The sequence below is a fragment of the Neomonachus schauinslandi genome, chromosome 4, assembly GCF_002201575.2.
Source record: "Neomonachus schauinslandi chromosome 4, ASM220157v2, whole genome shotgun sequence".
NCBI lineage: Eukaryota > Metazoa > Chordata > Mammalia > Carnivora > Phocidae > Neomonachus > Neomonachus schauinslandi.
Genome location: NC_058406.1, coordinates 135,651,293 through 135,666,063, shown reverse-complemented (window position 1 = coordinate 135,666,063; position 14,771 = coordinate 135,651,293).

Here is a 14,771-nt window from a genome sequence, read left to right as displayed (position 1 = left end):
AGAAACTTAAGAGTAGAATTGTAAGTCAAAGGGCACAAACATCTTCGTTACAAGTTTTCTTTCTTTCAGATTGTTACATTAAAGCATGCTTCTGTAGAAAATATAGAAAGTACATAAAAGTGTCCAGAGGGATAGAAAAGTTAACTTATAATCATCATTATATATCTTGAGGCAAATATTGTCAACATTTTGACATTTTCATCTCTATCATACTCTTGTTAGTTGAGATGTAGTCTATTTGTTCTACTTAACATTATTTTTTTTTACCAGTAAAGTATTTATTCCAATCCTTTAATTAAAGATACTACTTCCTTGTGTTACAGTTCAAAAGTTTTCCCAATTAATGTAATCACTGTGAAAAATTTGGTATGCACCTTCCTTACTTGTTCCTTTGCTAAACTAGCATAGAATATACATATAAATATCATTGCTGCTATTGTTGTTTTACAAAAATGAAATCATGCACATAACTTTTTTCTTAACAATGAATCATTATGCTGTCCTAAATTCCTTCATATAGATTTACCTCATTCTATCGAACAAGTACATAATATTCCATAGAATGGAAGTACAATAATTTATGAAACCATCTTCTGTTGATAGACACTCAGGATATTTTCCCTTATCTTTTCCTGTTATAAGAAACAAAGCAATAAAAATCATGGTACATATATTGAAAATATGGCATTTTTATTTAAAAAAAATATTTGTTAGCAATTACAAATTTAACTAACAAATACAATTAGGTTCTTTCCATTATATACCATGAGGGCATGGCCCACATTTTGTCAGGTTCATTTGCCCAAACAGAACACAGAACATGGCATATAGAAAATTTGAGTCAAATAAATATTCACTGAATCGAATTGAACAGATAACATCATTGTGGGAGCCCCAAATTTAAAAGTGGTAAATGTGTAAGTTCTGCACTATGATGTTTAGGTAGGACACCCGAGTCAGGGCTTAATCAGGACATTCACAAATCCATACTCATCTCCTTCCACTTCATTTTTTATTTATAAATTAGTTAAATGGCATGCTTATCATCTCTCTCATAGATGTATCCCATTTTAATATGTATTCTATTCTTTTTTTTAAAGATTTTATTTATTTATTTGAGAAAGAGAGAATGAGAGACAGAGAGCATGAGAGGGAGGAGGGTCAGAGGGAGAAGCAGACTCCCTGCCGAGCAGGGAGCCCAATGCGGGACGCGATCCAGGGACTCCAGAATCATGACCTGAGCCGAAGGCAGTCGCTTAACCAACTGAGCCACCCAGGCGCCCAATATGTATTCTATTCTTATCAAGTGTCTGACAATAACATGTTCCTTTAGCATTAAAATAATATATTAATATTATATGTTTGTAATTATGAGAGTATTCATTGACCTTTCTATAGCACATTTCACATGCAGAGGATGAAATGATTATTAAATTAAATTCTTCCCACTAATTGACTCAGGTTTAAAGTATTCAAATTCTATGTGAGAAATTATTCCATTAGTCTACAGTCACCTTGAAAACTACATGGCACCATCAAGGGGTGACAGAAGAAGGCAATGCAAAGGACTCAGTGTAAGCCATCTCTCTGAGCAGGAAAACCAGAAGTCCTCTGGGGTGGGGCCACAACTTCTTGAAAGTCAGAGATCAAGAGTATTCAATAATTAACACCATTGTTTTCCTCACTTGAATTCCAAATAAATTAAGACATAGGGTAGTTAGGTAGATGGTTGCCACAATATAGCATTTATTACCAATAAAGATGTTATTGGTGGATGTAACTTACACAAAAATGGGCAAGCAGGGATCTCAGCACACCAGACCCACCCATTCTGCTGCAGTGGGTGCTGGACTTTGGGAACAGATCAGTCTCTGTAACACAAAAAAGAAGAGAAGGAGCAGAGCAGAGCAAAGCACTCACTTCCTCCTGGCAACTCATACCTAAAAGAGAAGAGGAGGGAGTGGGCTATCCACACCCTGTTTCTTCTCTCACCCTCACCAGTTAGATAAGTCACTCTCCCTCCCTGGGTGAGGAACTAGTAACAGGGAGAAAGGAGTCCAGACAGCGTAGGCTGATGGAACCCCTTTTACATGGAAGAAAATATCAGGATAGGAAAGAACAGCTTCCCCCCTCACTGTTCACTATTGAAAGACAATTTTTTTTAAACAAAATATGTCTTTTTTTTATTATGTTCAGTTAGCCACCATATAGTACACCATTAGTTTTTGATGTGGTGTTCAGTGATTCATTAGTTGTGTATAATACCCAGTGCTCATCACAACACGTGCCCTCCTTAATGCGTATCACCCGGGTACCCCATCCCTCACCCCCTTCCCTTCCGTAACCCTGTTTGTTTCCCAGAGTCCAGAGTCTCTCATGGTTTGTCTCCCTCTCTGATTTCTTCCCATTCAGTTTTCCCTTCCATTTTTTTTTTTGATTGTACACATGTTGCTGCCTTTCACAGGGATTTGCCTTTCACTATGGCTACCTCCGTGAACAGATACCACACCCACACCCACTTCCCCACCCCCAATTCCCAACCCCCCACAGGGGAGCACAAACACATCTGCCAAAGCATACAGTGAGGGTGTTTCTGGAGATCATGAGCTAGAAGAGACTCTATTTGTAAAATTGTGTTGGTATCTAGACTTTAAATTCTTAGCCAGTTTATAATGAATTTTGGCATATAACTTTTTTTTAGTTTATTTTGAAAACAGAGCATGGAAATCAAGCAAGTCCATGATTCCATATACACTTTTAAAATTTCCACAGCATATATTTTTCCTGCTGACATCCCTATGTTCTTTCTTTTTAGTAACATATTTATTCAAAGCATTTGTTGAATACTTTTAATAACATTTATGAGTACCAGCAATGATCCAACTCTTTCAAGGAAAGTGTTATCAAACCATTTTATAAATGAGAAAATTAAGGTCCAGATAGATAACTTGGTTAAAATTAAACACAGATAGGAAAGAAAATTGTGGGGCACCTGGGTGGCTCAGTCAGTTAAGCGGCTGCCTTCAGATCGAGTCCCACAGCAGGCTCCCTGCTCAGTGGGGAACCTGCCTCTCCCTCTGCCCCTCTCCCCCATTCTCTCTCACTCTCTCTCAAATAAATAAATAAATAAATAAATAAAATCTTTAAAAAAAAGCAGGAAAGAAAAATTCTATTTGAGCCCAGGTCTTCCCAACTCACAAGGTCTCTTTTTCCTGTTTACTTATGCAGGTGTCTATCCTGTTAGACAAAAATTATTTCTAGTTGAGATCATAACTTCAATTTATTCTTTTTTTCTATCATTTTTTATTTCTAATTTTTTTTTCATCCTAGCAAAGAACACAATGTTCTCACTTAGTAAGTATTTAGTAAATATTTAAGTTTAAGTAAGTGGACTATTGTGAAATCTTAGATATGGAAGCTATGTAAAAATATTCCAGTTTGAATCTGTCATTTTATAATTTCGGAGATTAAGACCCGGAGAAGGTCTTTAAGTTACTTGGCTAGGAGACTGTCAAAATCCAAACAAGAATGTAAGTCCTCGTGTATGGTCTTTCGGCTCTTGCTGCCACCATTTCTCCCTTACAAGGGGAATCGTGAAAGTGGTAAGGGGCTTGTCATGAATTATGGGCGGCTTAGCAATGGGGGGGCAACTGCTGCTTCTCTCGGAGCACAAGCCCCAAGGGAACAAAGGTCCTGTCTGTGCCATGAAGTTGGAAAGACTTACAGGAAGGAAAACAACAATAATGAAACATCACACCTATCGATCAGAGAAGCAGCAGAAAACAGTGGCTAAATGCATAGACTCGGAATGACATGGCCTGAGTTAAAAACGAGCAGAGGCAATCTGCAACTTACTAGCTCTATGATCTTGGACAAGCTACTTAGCCTTCATGTGCCTTGGTTTCTTTATCTGTCAGATGGGAATGTGGTATCTCACACTGTGAAATCTAATGGACTTATATATACGTAATGCACAGACTTCCCCAGGGACAGAGTAAGCACTATTGGTTATTATCTGAACACTTTCCAGGTTCCAGAGACTGTGCCAAATGTTTAAAAACCATTAGTTTTGCTTGGTATCTTGTTATTAAACATTAAATAAGAAACGCTGTGGCTACATTTTATAAAAGAGGCTTCTTGAGACATGGTGAGAATAAGCAATTGGACCAGGATTCTGCACCTGTCAGTGGAGGCCTGTAAACCTGGTTACCTTCCCCCAGAGCCAGTGCTGCTCACCACTGTGCTGGGGGCCAAATCTCATTACCAGCTCTCTCCTACATGAAAGAAAAACTGCTTCGGGGTCCCTACTGTAGCAGAGATAAACCCCTAACCAAAGCCACTTTTTTCTAACCGAGCCCCCACCAGTTCTCTTGTGGTCCCAGGAGAGTGGGCCTACAGTGGACCTTATCATCCCTAATTCAAAAGAGTCTAGATTAGGGGCGCCTGGGTGGCTCAGTTGGTTAAGCGACTGCCTTCGGCTCAGGTCATGATCCTGGAGTCCCTGGATCGAGTCCCGCATCGGGCTCCCTGCTCGGCGGGGAGCCTGCTTCTCCCTCTGACCCTCCCCCCTCTCATGTGCTCTCTCTCTCTCATTCTCTCTGTCTCAAATAAATAAATAAAATCTTTAAAAAAAAAAAAAAGAGTCTAGATTAGTTGAGACACTGATCGGAAATTCTGAAAGTTTGAAATTACCCTAAGTGGTGGATCTTAAAAACAACAACAACAACAAAAAACTGATCTGGACTTCCCTGGAATTAAATACTGTTGAAATAATTAAAATCAGGCCAACTCTGAGGCCTCTTCTTGAAAAGTTCTCTCATACAGATGTCTCCTATTCAAGACCATATGCATACAAAAGCTTGCATGGAACAGATGTCCAAAGTCAGGAGCACGTCATTATTTATCCAGGAGTATTCTAGAAGGGAGGGACCGTGAACCTTTCCTTTAACTACAAAATGGCCACCGAAATGATCCATTTTGTCTCTGAGAAAGTGTCACAAGTAGTGCCTGAACTTAAGACTCCAGAAAACAATTATTTCTGTCAATGTTTGCTATTTAGATAAAGCTCCTAGGGAAGTGGTTTGAAATACAGCCTATCAACATGTTTATCACTGAGCTTGTTGTGTACTCAGCACTGGGTTAAGTAAACTTTGAAGTTTCCTACCACATTTTTGAGGAGAACTTAAAGCTCTTAATGGACATGATTGCATGCTGTCAAATCGAATGTTACAGTAATGACAGTTCCCTAACTCCTGGTGCCATCATTTTCAGAGATTCTCTTAGTAATAAAGTAAAAGTTTGGTGTGTTAGAAAAGAAAGTAATTACTTCTGAAGAGTAACATTAAATCAGATAAAATAAAACGAGATTTTTCTCTCTGTTCTCTAGTCTGAAATAAATTGTTGGCTGGTATTCCCCATAGCTATTAAAAACTCTGGCTGCTAAAGTTACTGTTTCCATTCTGATTTATATCGTAAAGAAGACTCAAAAAGAGTGAGTCCAGCTATGACTCGATAGGGCTAATTAAATTTTAACCTGCTAGATAAGCAATACAATTATTTTTATACCCTTGAGATTTCTTTTTTTTAAAATGTTTGTTTCTGTTTTTGTCAGTACTTGAAGTATATTTCTCATCATTTTTAAGAGTGTACATGTTAAATTGAGTTGATTCCTAAACTTTTCTATCATTATAAATGGTTCATAGATTTAACCTGGCAAGAAGACATTGGATTTAATTACTAGCACAAACATAAGGCTAAACAAACCCTTCTAAAATGAATGACAAGCACACCGTGCATAATAAACCTGATTCTGAATTTCGATGGCTACTTCAGTGCCTATCATTATCCATATAGCCAAGGATGGGACTGAAAATGACCAGTAGCTCTTACTCCTTAAGAAGGGTGTGAATAGCTAAGTAATAGGCTTGGAAATCCAGGGCAGATGGACTTTTAATTTCAATTCTGGTCCTGACTTACTCTGAGATCGTAGGAAAGATGCTGATCTATGGCTTAGCCTTTCCTGTTTATGAAATAAGGAGAGAAAAGAGAGTATTAAAGCAATGTTCACAGAGACAAGACTGTTAAATAGGCACATAATGCAAGGTGAGTATTATAATTAATAAGTACTTATTCGTACATCATCATATAAACCATAAAGCAGGTCATTAGTACTTAAGACTTTTAAGACAATGCAGTAGGCATAGTTTGAAATACATAAATGTTGAAAATGTGAACTCAATTCCCAGAAGCCCTCAGTCCAGCTGAAGGGACGGGATGCACATACTAAAATTTGTTGATTACTTCTCTTACCATCAATCAACATTGCAGTTTGACTGATACAGACATAAGCACTTGATATAATTGCTCTCTTCTTCATCTTGAGGTGGTGATATCTTTTCTGCTGTATGCTAATCAAAACTATAAATAAGGCAATGCAAAACCATGGTGTATTTTTAAATGCACTATGTAATATTGTGTTCTGACACCAAATGAGTGTCCCACAATTCAATTAAATTCTGATACTAACTAACTGGTGTTAACATCAGATCCCACAAGTTAAAGGGCAGGATCCCCAATAAGATTGCCCTTACATCACATGCTAGCTGCAAGTGGGGTCCCCAGGCTTCCTGTACTTCTGTCTGACTTGGCTACAAATTCAGAAATTCACAAAACCCTCCTTCAGATTTGATAATTCAGGAGAATGACTCCCAGAACTCAGGAAAGCACTATACTTAAGGGTTACTGTTTTGTAATAACGGATACAGATGAACAGCCAGATGAAGAAGTACACAGCACAAGGTCTGGAAGTGCTGAGTGTAGGAGCTTCTGTCTCTGTGGAGTCAGGGTACACCACCCTCCCAGTGCATCAACACGTTCACCAACCTGGAAGCTCCCCAAGCCTTGGTGTACTGAGTTTTTTATCAGGGTTTCACTACATAGGCATGATGGATTAAATCACTGGCCATGTGATTAAACTCAATCTCCAGCTTCCCCCCGCTCCACCCCCCACCCCACCCCCCCACCCGCCCAGAGGTCAGGAGGTGAGGCAGAAGGTTCTAACCTTCTAAGCACTTGGTTGATTTCCCTCCACATTTCATTAGCAAAAACTCAAGTATGGTCCATGGCGGTTCATTATATATATCATAACACACTCCTCTCACTCAAGAAATTCCAAGGGTTTTTGAAGGTCTGTGCCAGGAACCAGTGAGAGTTTAGGAGGAGTGCTATGTGGATGATATATAGACAGTAGTTGTTTCAGAAGCTCCCGAGAGGAGAGACCCCTTCAGCAGGGGAACTAGAATGATCAAGGTCAACTTCATGAATGTGGTGAGACATGAATTAGGTATTAGAGCATGGCTAGTCTTTGATGGACAGAGAGACGCGGCTGTAGAACTTCAGTAAAAAACAACAGTGAAACACAAAAGCAAGAAAGTACACAGGATAGTGAAGCAGTGAAGAGCAAACTAGTTAGACCAAAATAGAAGATTTAGGGTGGGATATAGTGAAAGATAAAGTAGGTTGTAATCACTTCTGTAAACCCAAGGCTCTTTTTTTTCTTAATTGATTTATTTATTTGAGAGAGAGAGAGAGAGAATCGAAGCAGACTCCATGCTGAGCATGGAGCCTGATGCGGGGCTCGATCTCACAACCCTAAGATCACGACCTAAGCTGAAAACCAGGAGTTGGACGCTTAACCATGGATCTTTTAATCAAGAAGTTTAGTCGTGTATTTTCAGAAAAAACTCTAATTATTCATATGGACAAAGCAAACCACTATCAGATTGCCTATACTTGGTTTTAAAATTTAATAGTCTAGGGCGCCTGGGTGGCTCAGTTGGTTAAGCAACTGCCTTCGGCTCAGGTCATGATCCTGGAGTCCCGGGATCGAGTCCCGCATCGGGCTCCCTGCTCGGCGGGGGGTCTGCTTCTCCCTTTGACCCTCCTCCCTCTCATGCTCTCTGTCTCTCATTCTCTCTGTCTCAAATAAATAAATAAAATCTTTTAAAAAAAATAATAAAATAAAATAAAATCTAATAGTCTAATATTTTCTTAAAAAGAAAGAAAAACCCCAAATAACGAACTTTAGAACGAACTTTAGAATGGCACTATAGTTGGTTGTATACTGAACCCTCCTTGGATAAGTGATTTGGACAAAGTACGTCAAAAGAATATAATATTTTAAATTGCTGGCTCTATAAACCGAAGTAACGTCTCTTGGGTTCAGCTGTCCTCTTGTATATATAAACAAAACAGACTCCACACTTTGTTTCTTTTCTGGCCAAGAGAAATTAGGCTCCATGGCTTCAGACAGCTGTCATGCATTTTCCTGACTGCCGCCACACGGGTGTCGGGCTCTGCGGATCATTACCAACACCAACATCTGGCTCTGCTTGCTGGCTTTCAAACAGAGCTTAATTTTTTTTCTAAGTTTCCAGAAACAGGAAATACCATGTGCACGTCAGTGGAATTTGGGATTAAATATTTCTAAAACCAACTGCTTTTTACAAGACATCTTGGAGTGATGGTTTACTTTATGGCTTTTTCCTCTGCAAGTCTTCTCTCTATAGGAATTGCTGTGAAATCTCTAAGGTCCCCTGCCTTCCCATCAGGCCACACAATTGTGTTTTTATTCATTTCCCCAAAGAATACGTTTGAGACTCCACTGAGGGCCCAACCACCAACCACACAAGTAACATCTCACATTCCAGGGGGTTTTGTTGCCCAGTCAGAACAGTAGTAGGTTTGACCACTGCCAAGTGTATAGAAACTTTGGGGAGCCCTCACTCTCACTAGCATTCACTAGTATTGACCATCATTTCTCTCTAGAAGGGGTTTTTTCCTTTGGAAATAGGGAAGGGAAGAGAGTTTAGCAGAAACTGGATGCTCCTTCTACATGGGGAAGTAAGAATAGGTAAACGGCTGACTCAGAGATTAATAATAGGCACTACTATTATCCTCATTTTCAAGATGAGGAACCTTATGTATACTGAGGAAGAAACCCATGTAAACAGTGCACATTCCTGCATTTCTAAATGGGCTTCTGGCTCAAAGAGAAAGCCACAGTATGCTGGATTTCCTTTCCCTGTCATCTTTTATCCTCTGTAACAGGAGATGGCCTCTGCTCCAGGGTCTGAGAGCAGAAAAGTCTATTTGCTGAAAAAGTGTCGAGAGGGTGAGAATGGAGGAAGAAAATGTACAACAGGGCAAAAAATGACAGACACGCTTTAGCCACTAAATACCTTTTACAACTTTTTGACTTTAGAGACTGTGCAACTAGCTTCTCTTAGAATGAAAACTCTTGCTAATTTTACACATCTTCCTTTCCCAGTCTTGAACTGTTATTTGTTGACTGGCAAATGATTATCACTAATGAAACAGTTTCCTCTGATGCCTACTTAAAATATAAGTTTGTAAGAATTACATTCTATGGAGAGAGTAAAGGCAGAAGAATTAAAAAGTGAACCTAAGAAATCTCTGCCAGCATCATGAGTATCCACCTTAGTTTTACAGCCATAAATCTTGAGTGAAGATGTTGGGATAGAAATGTAAGGAATGTGTAGGGTCAGGATACCAGAAGATGATGGGAATATCCATTCTTCAATTTGTACTGCAAAGACATTTCCTTAAGGCATGCTCTGTTTTCACTTCTATTAAGTACTTTCTCTCTTCCCACCATCATTTCTTTCTCCCGGTAGAAAGATCTACACATGTCAGGTCCTAAGCCCTGCATTTTCCTCTGCAGTACAGCGTGAGGCCACAGAGTAACATTAGTAGTCTTTGTCTTGATCTCCCCTGAAAGCCTTTTCTCCATGATTCCCCTGTTCTCAGAAGAGCCCTGGAGTCACTCTTAAGTCTTCTGTCAGAAAAGGAAAGCACTCCATTAAAATCTACAGTTAATCACAGCTTACATTAAAATGATAAAATGGACCTTAGGAGACAGCGAGCTGCAGATTTCAACTCTAGGAGAGAAAACAAAGCTGATACTAACAACTAGCTTTTATTAAGAACCTACCATGTGCTTGAAGCTATCACCACTCCATGTTAGGTAATTACAGATGGCAGCCATGTGCTTTCAGCGGACAGAAGGAAATCAGGGGACCTGGAGCCAAACGTTTCTGTGTGCTTGGTTCCAAGTGTGCATGTGGCTTCTCCACCAGCCACTTTCTTCTGTTAGTGGGCAACTTGGTTGGGAGGGAGGTGTAGGTATAATTCTTAGAGATTAAAATTGAATGTAGAGTAGTTCTTTAAAGCATTTACCTATTTCTATCTATTTATAAGGGCTTCGTAATCTATTTATTAATCTCTGATCATTCTTTCCTATAGATTAAGTCAAACATGGGACCCCTAAGATCTTTACGTAGAGACAAAAGCCCGAGGTTCCAGGTACAGTTTCAATGCCACAAATCCATACTTCTGCCAACTTGATCTCAGAGGCTGCTGATATCCAGTCTTGCCCAGCATCTGCTCTTCAGCCACCAAAGGCCATAATCAGTCTTCCTCTTCAGTCCCCAAATTCTATCTTCCCCAGTCCCAAACCCTACTCTTACCATTAGGCCAGAATCCTTACCTAGCGCTTATTTCCTTTCAGGGTTGGGGTTACAATGAACTCTATATTGACTTTCTTGTGGGTTTAAAAAACATTTTGGAGCTAGTCTGAAAATTCAGATCATTTATTACATTGACTGGTCTAAGTTCTAGGATATTATTTAGAACAAACAATTTAGATGTAAAAATTCAGGCACTTGGTAAATTTCCTAGGTTTGAGCGAGAGGAATTGGGCTTTCTGTATTTTTCCAAAGTTTCCCAGGAGAAAAAGACAGAATGCTAATCTCCCTATCCCCACTACCTCCCCCCTACACCCCACCAGGGATTCAGTTATGGTTTCCAGTAAAGTTACTAGCAGCTGCATGTGTTCAAACAAAGCAAACTGTAATAAGCCATGTCCAAAAATCAAGCACAACTTGTATTAATCTTTATGGTAACCTTAGTTTTTGCCTGGTGAAATCTTATTCTATATTCCCACTTCTGTCTCAGCTTTGCCAGTCACCTTGGACTCCCCATAGTTCTCTTATCTGGACTACAAGTATGAAGTAGGCAGAGGTTGGAAGATTTTCATGTAAAAGAATCCCTTTGAGGGGTGCCTGGGTGGCTCAGTCCTTAAGTGTCTGCCTTCGGCTCAGGTCATGGTCCCCGGGTCCTGGGATCGAGCCCTGCATGGGGCTCCCTGCTCAGTGGGAGGCCTGCTTCTCCCTCTTCCACTCGCCCTGCTTGTGGTCCCTCTTTTACTATCTCTCACTGTCTGTCAAATAAATAAATAAAATCTTTTAAAAAAAATAATCCCTTTGAGTGAAATGAAGAAATGTAATTAACAAATTTAGGGTCCCAAACTTCTCAGCTCCGCTTGTGATTCTTAGCCAAAAGAGTTTAATAAAAATCTATTCTAGGTACCGTTTCTCTAATGAGCAGAGAATAGGTTCAATGGAGTCGCTAACATCTATGTAATTGGAAGTCCTCACTGTTGGGACTTTTAGAAGCATTGAATGAAGAAATTCTCACCCAAAGAGCAGGCTTTGCTGACCCATAAGGAATGTAAACCTCAGAGAAAAAAAAAAAAAATGAAGCTGCTATTCCTACCAGACATCACTACCAGCTAATGAGAAGCAAATTCTAAATCATACATGGTCAATATTAAGACAGTCAATATTAAGCCAATATTACACATTTCATGTGTTTAATGCCAACAATAGTGGCTCAAGATACAATGGCAACGGGACATACTAATTAACTTTTTATAAAATTAAATTCTGGATTTCTTAAAGTCAATATACAAATGAATTCATATACTATACAGATAAATATTTTTACCGGAGTTTCTAACACCTTAGAAAACAGGATGACAACTCTGGGTTCTTCTAAAGGTCCCAATATGACTAGTATACTACCTGTTTTTTTTTTTTAATTTATTTAAAATATTTTCCTATTAAAAACTGAACTAACAAAATTCTATAACCAGCTCCTTCATTTACAGAGAATTCTCTTTTAATCAGCCATTCATTTATTTTTTATTTCATAATCACAGAAGAATAGCTCTAAGGAAAAGTTACATCAAAAGCAAAGATAAAGGTGGGTAGGATGCCAAGGCAAACCTGTGCATTGAGAGATTGTGTATAAGTATCACATACTTCCTTCCAAAACTTTATGCACACTGAGAATATAGTCTATAGCATTTACCACAAGCATAAGAATTGTTCCTCATATTTCTGGTTCTGTATCAAGGAATGGCTTTGAAATACATTTGGCTCTAATTTAATGATGGTAAATCTTGGTATGAAAAATTTGGAAATGAAAAATAATCTTCATTATTGTATGTCATTTGGTAAAAGGAGAGCAGAATAGGACAGAGACTAGATTGCCTGGACTCTGTCTAAATCACTTGACTTCTTTGGGCCTGGATAAAATGGGGATGGTAATTACACTTGTCACCAGAAAATATGAGCGTTGCTATTTGAACTTGTTGGTGAAGCCTGCATTATGTAACTGCAATGTACCGGGACTGGGATGCTCTCCAAACATTTTGCATTCCAATTTGTAGAGCTGCAAAGGTGGAGTGAAGATATAAAATGCATTTCCTCTCACAAAAATGAAATGCTTTCTAACTCAAAATTTAGGCACAGCCTTTAAAGGATGTGAACAATAAACACAGAAATCATTTTCTTTGTAAGATCTGAACCACTGTTTTCCTTAGAATTATAGAAGCCATGTCCAACATTTAGATCTGTACTCTAGTTCAAGTTCCACTGTTTGTGCAAGTCAACTAATGTCCAGAGCATCCTTTTTTATCTATAAAATGGGACCATTGTCTTTTTTATCGAACCGACCAGACCATTGTGAGATTTCATTGAGGTAACATATGTGACATGCCATATATTCATAAGCTCTTGAACACCCGAGTTTCAATCTATGCTATGAGACAAGAGGCCAAGACTGATTCCTGGATCTTCTCCAAGATGCCATTCCAGGCTCTAGGGTGAAGCTAAGGTTTGTTTCCTCCTACATACTCTTTCCTCAGCAATGCACTATGGGACAGACCATCTAACATCCCTTATTCCACCCCTCCCCTCTTAATAAGCCTTCTCCCTCAGCCAACTTTAAGCCACTTTAATATGTGTAAAGAATACAGAATGTGTTGTGTGCATGTGTGTTTCATATGATTTATACATATTTCCTATTAAGTAAAGCAATACGTAATAATTTGTAGAAAATTTGGACTAGTTAGATAAAATACCATTTGGGCTTGGACTTGGACTCAGATGTTCTGAGTTCTAGATCTAGCTTGGCCCTTCTCACTGCAAAAGTGTATGCCCAACTCCAGGTTGCTGGTCTAAAATGGTGAAGTGTGTCTAACAACACCCATTATCAGACTTACAACTGGAGTGCTCCTTACCAATGGAATTAGCAGAGAGAGCCTCAGAGGCTGAACCACATGTGTAGGGCCTGGGAATGTGCTCTGCAATTAAAACAAAAACAGCAAAACAGGGGCGCCTGGGTGGCTCAGTTGGTTAAGCAACGGCCTTCGGCTCAGGTCATGATCCCAGGGTCCTGGGATCGAGCCCCGCATGGGACTCCCTGCTCGGCGGGAAGCCTGCTTCTCCCTCTCCCACTCCCCCTGCTTGTGTTCCCCCTCTCACTGTGTCTCTCTGTCAAACAAATAGATGGAATCTTTAAAAACAACAACAACAAAACACTACTCGGGTGATTCTCACACAGCCCAACGTTTCAGAAGCTCTGCTCCAGATCCTACACTACACTTTGAGTAGTAAGGACAAGATGGTCTGGTCCTACAACACTGGCATCATCTGGGATCTTGTTGGAAATGACGGATCTTCCCTAAGCGCCTAAGCCTATTGAATCAGAAACCTGCATTTTAACAAAATCCTCAGAAGATTTTGACACACATTAAAGGTTTGAAAACCTCCGCTGTACGTCGGTATCATCTGGAAAGCTTTACAACCTACTGATAGCCGCGCCTCGCTGAGTCTGGGTTCCGGGGGTGCGGTCAGGGCAAAGGGCTCTTACAAGCTTCCCAAGTTATTTTTATGTACAGCCAGGTAGAGGACCATTGTCCCCTAAACCGCAGTCCTTTACGATTTAAGCTATAACCTGAGTTAAACTGGCTTTCCTGGGCTTGCCCAGAGCCCTAAGAACCGCTTAAAGAGTGGTTTTTAAGGGACAATGGACTCTGGAGACAAGTTCAACCACGCAGCTTTATGTTCACAAAACCCGAGGCGGGAGACTTCCTGTACCTTCCCGCGAGGGAGCGGGGCGCAGCGCCCAAGTCCGCCCACGGGGCCCCCACCCCGGCCCCGCCTAGCTCGCTCCCTTCCCGCCCCTCCCTCCCCCGTGACGTGCCGCAGCGGGCCGGGATCATGCGCACTCGCGCCCCGCACCCCGCACAGCTGCTCCGCCTCGGCGCTTGTCATTCTCCGCGGCGCGGCTGCTAGTGCGGACTGCGGTGCCCGCCCACTAGCTCCCCCGCCGGCGCGCCTTCGATGTGACCCACCGCCTGGGAGCGGGCTGGAGGCTCTGCGGCTAACGGCGCCTCGGCTTTTTCCTTGCCGCGTTCCTCGTTGAGTCGCCATTCCCTCGGAGCCGGAGACACGCACCAGGGACTAGGAGCGCCGCACTCCGGGGTCGGTGCCATCTGCAGCTCTCGGTCCGCGCGGCCGCGTGCAGCCTCAGTCGCCGCTGCAGCCGCCGCCGCCGGCCGGTGC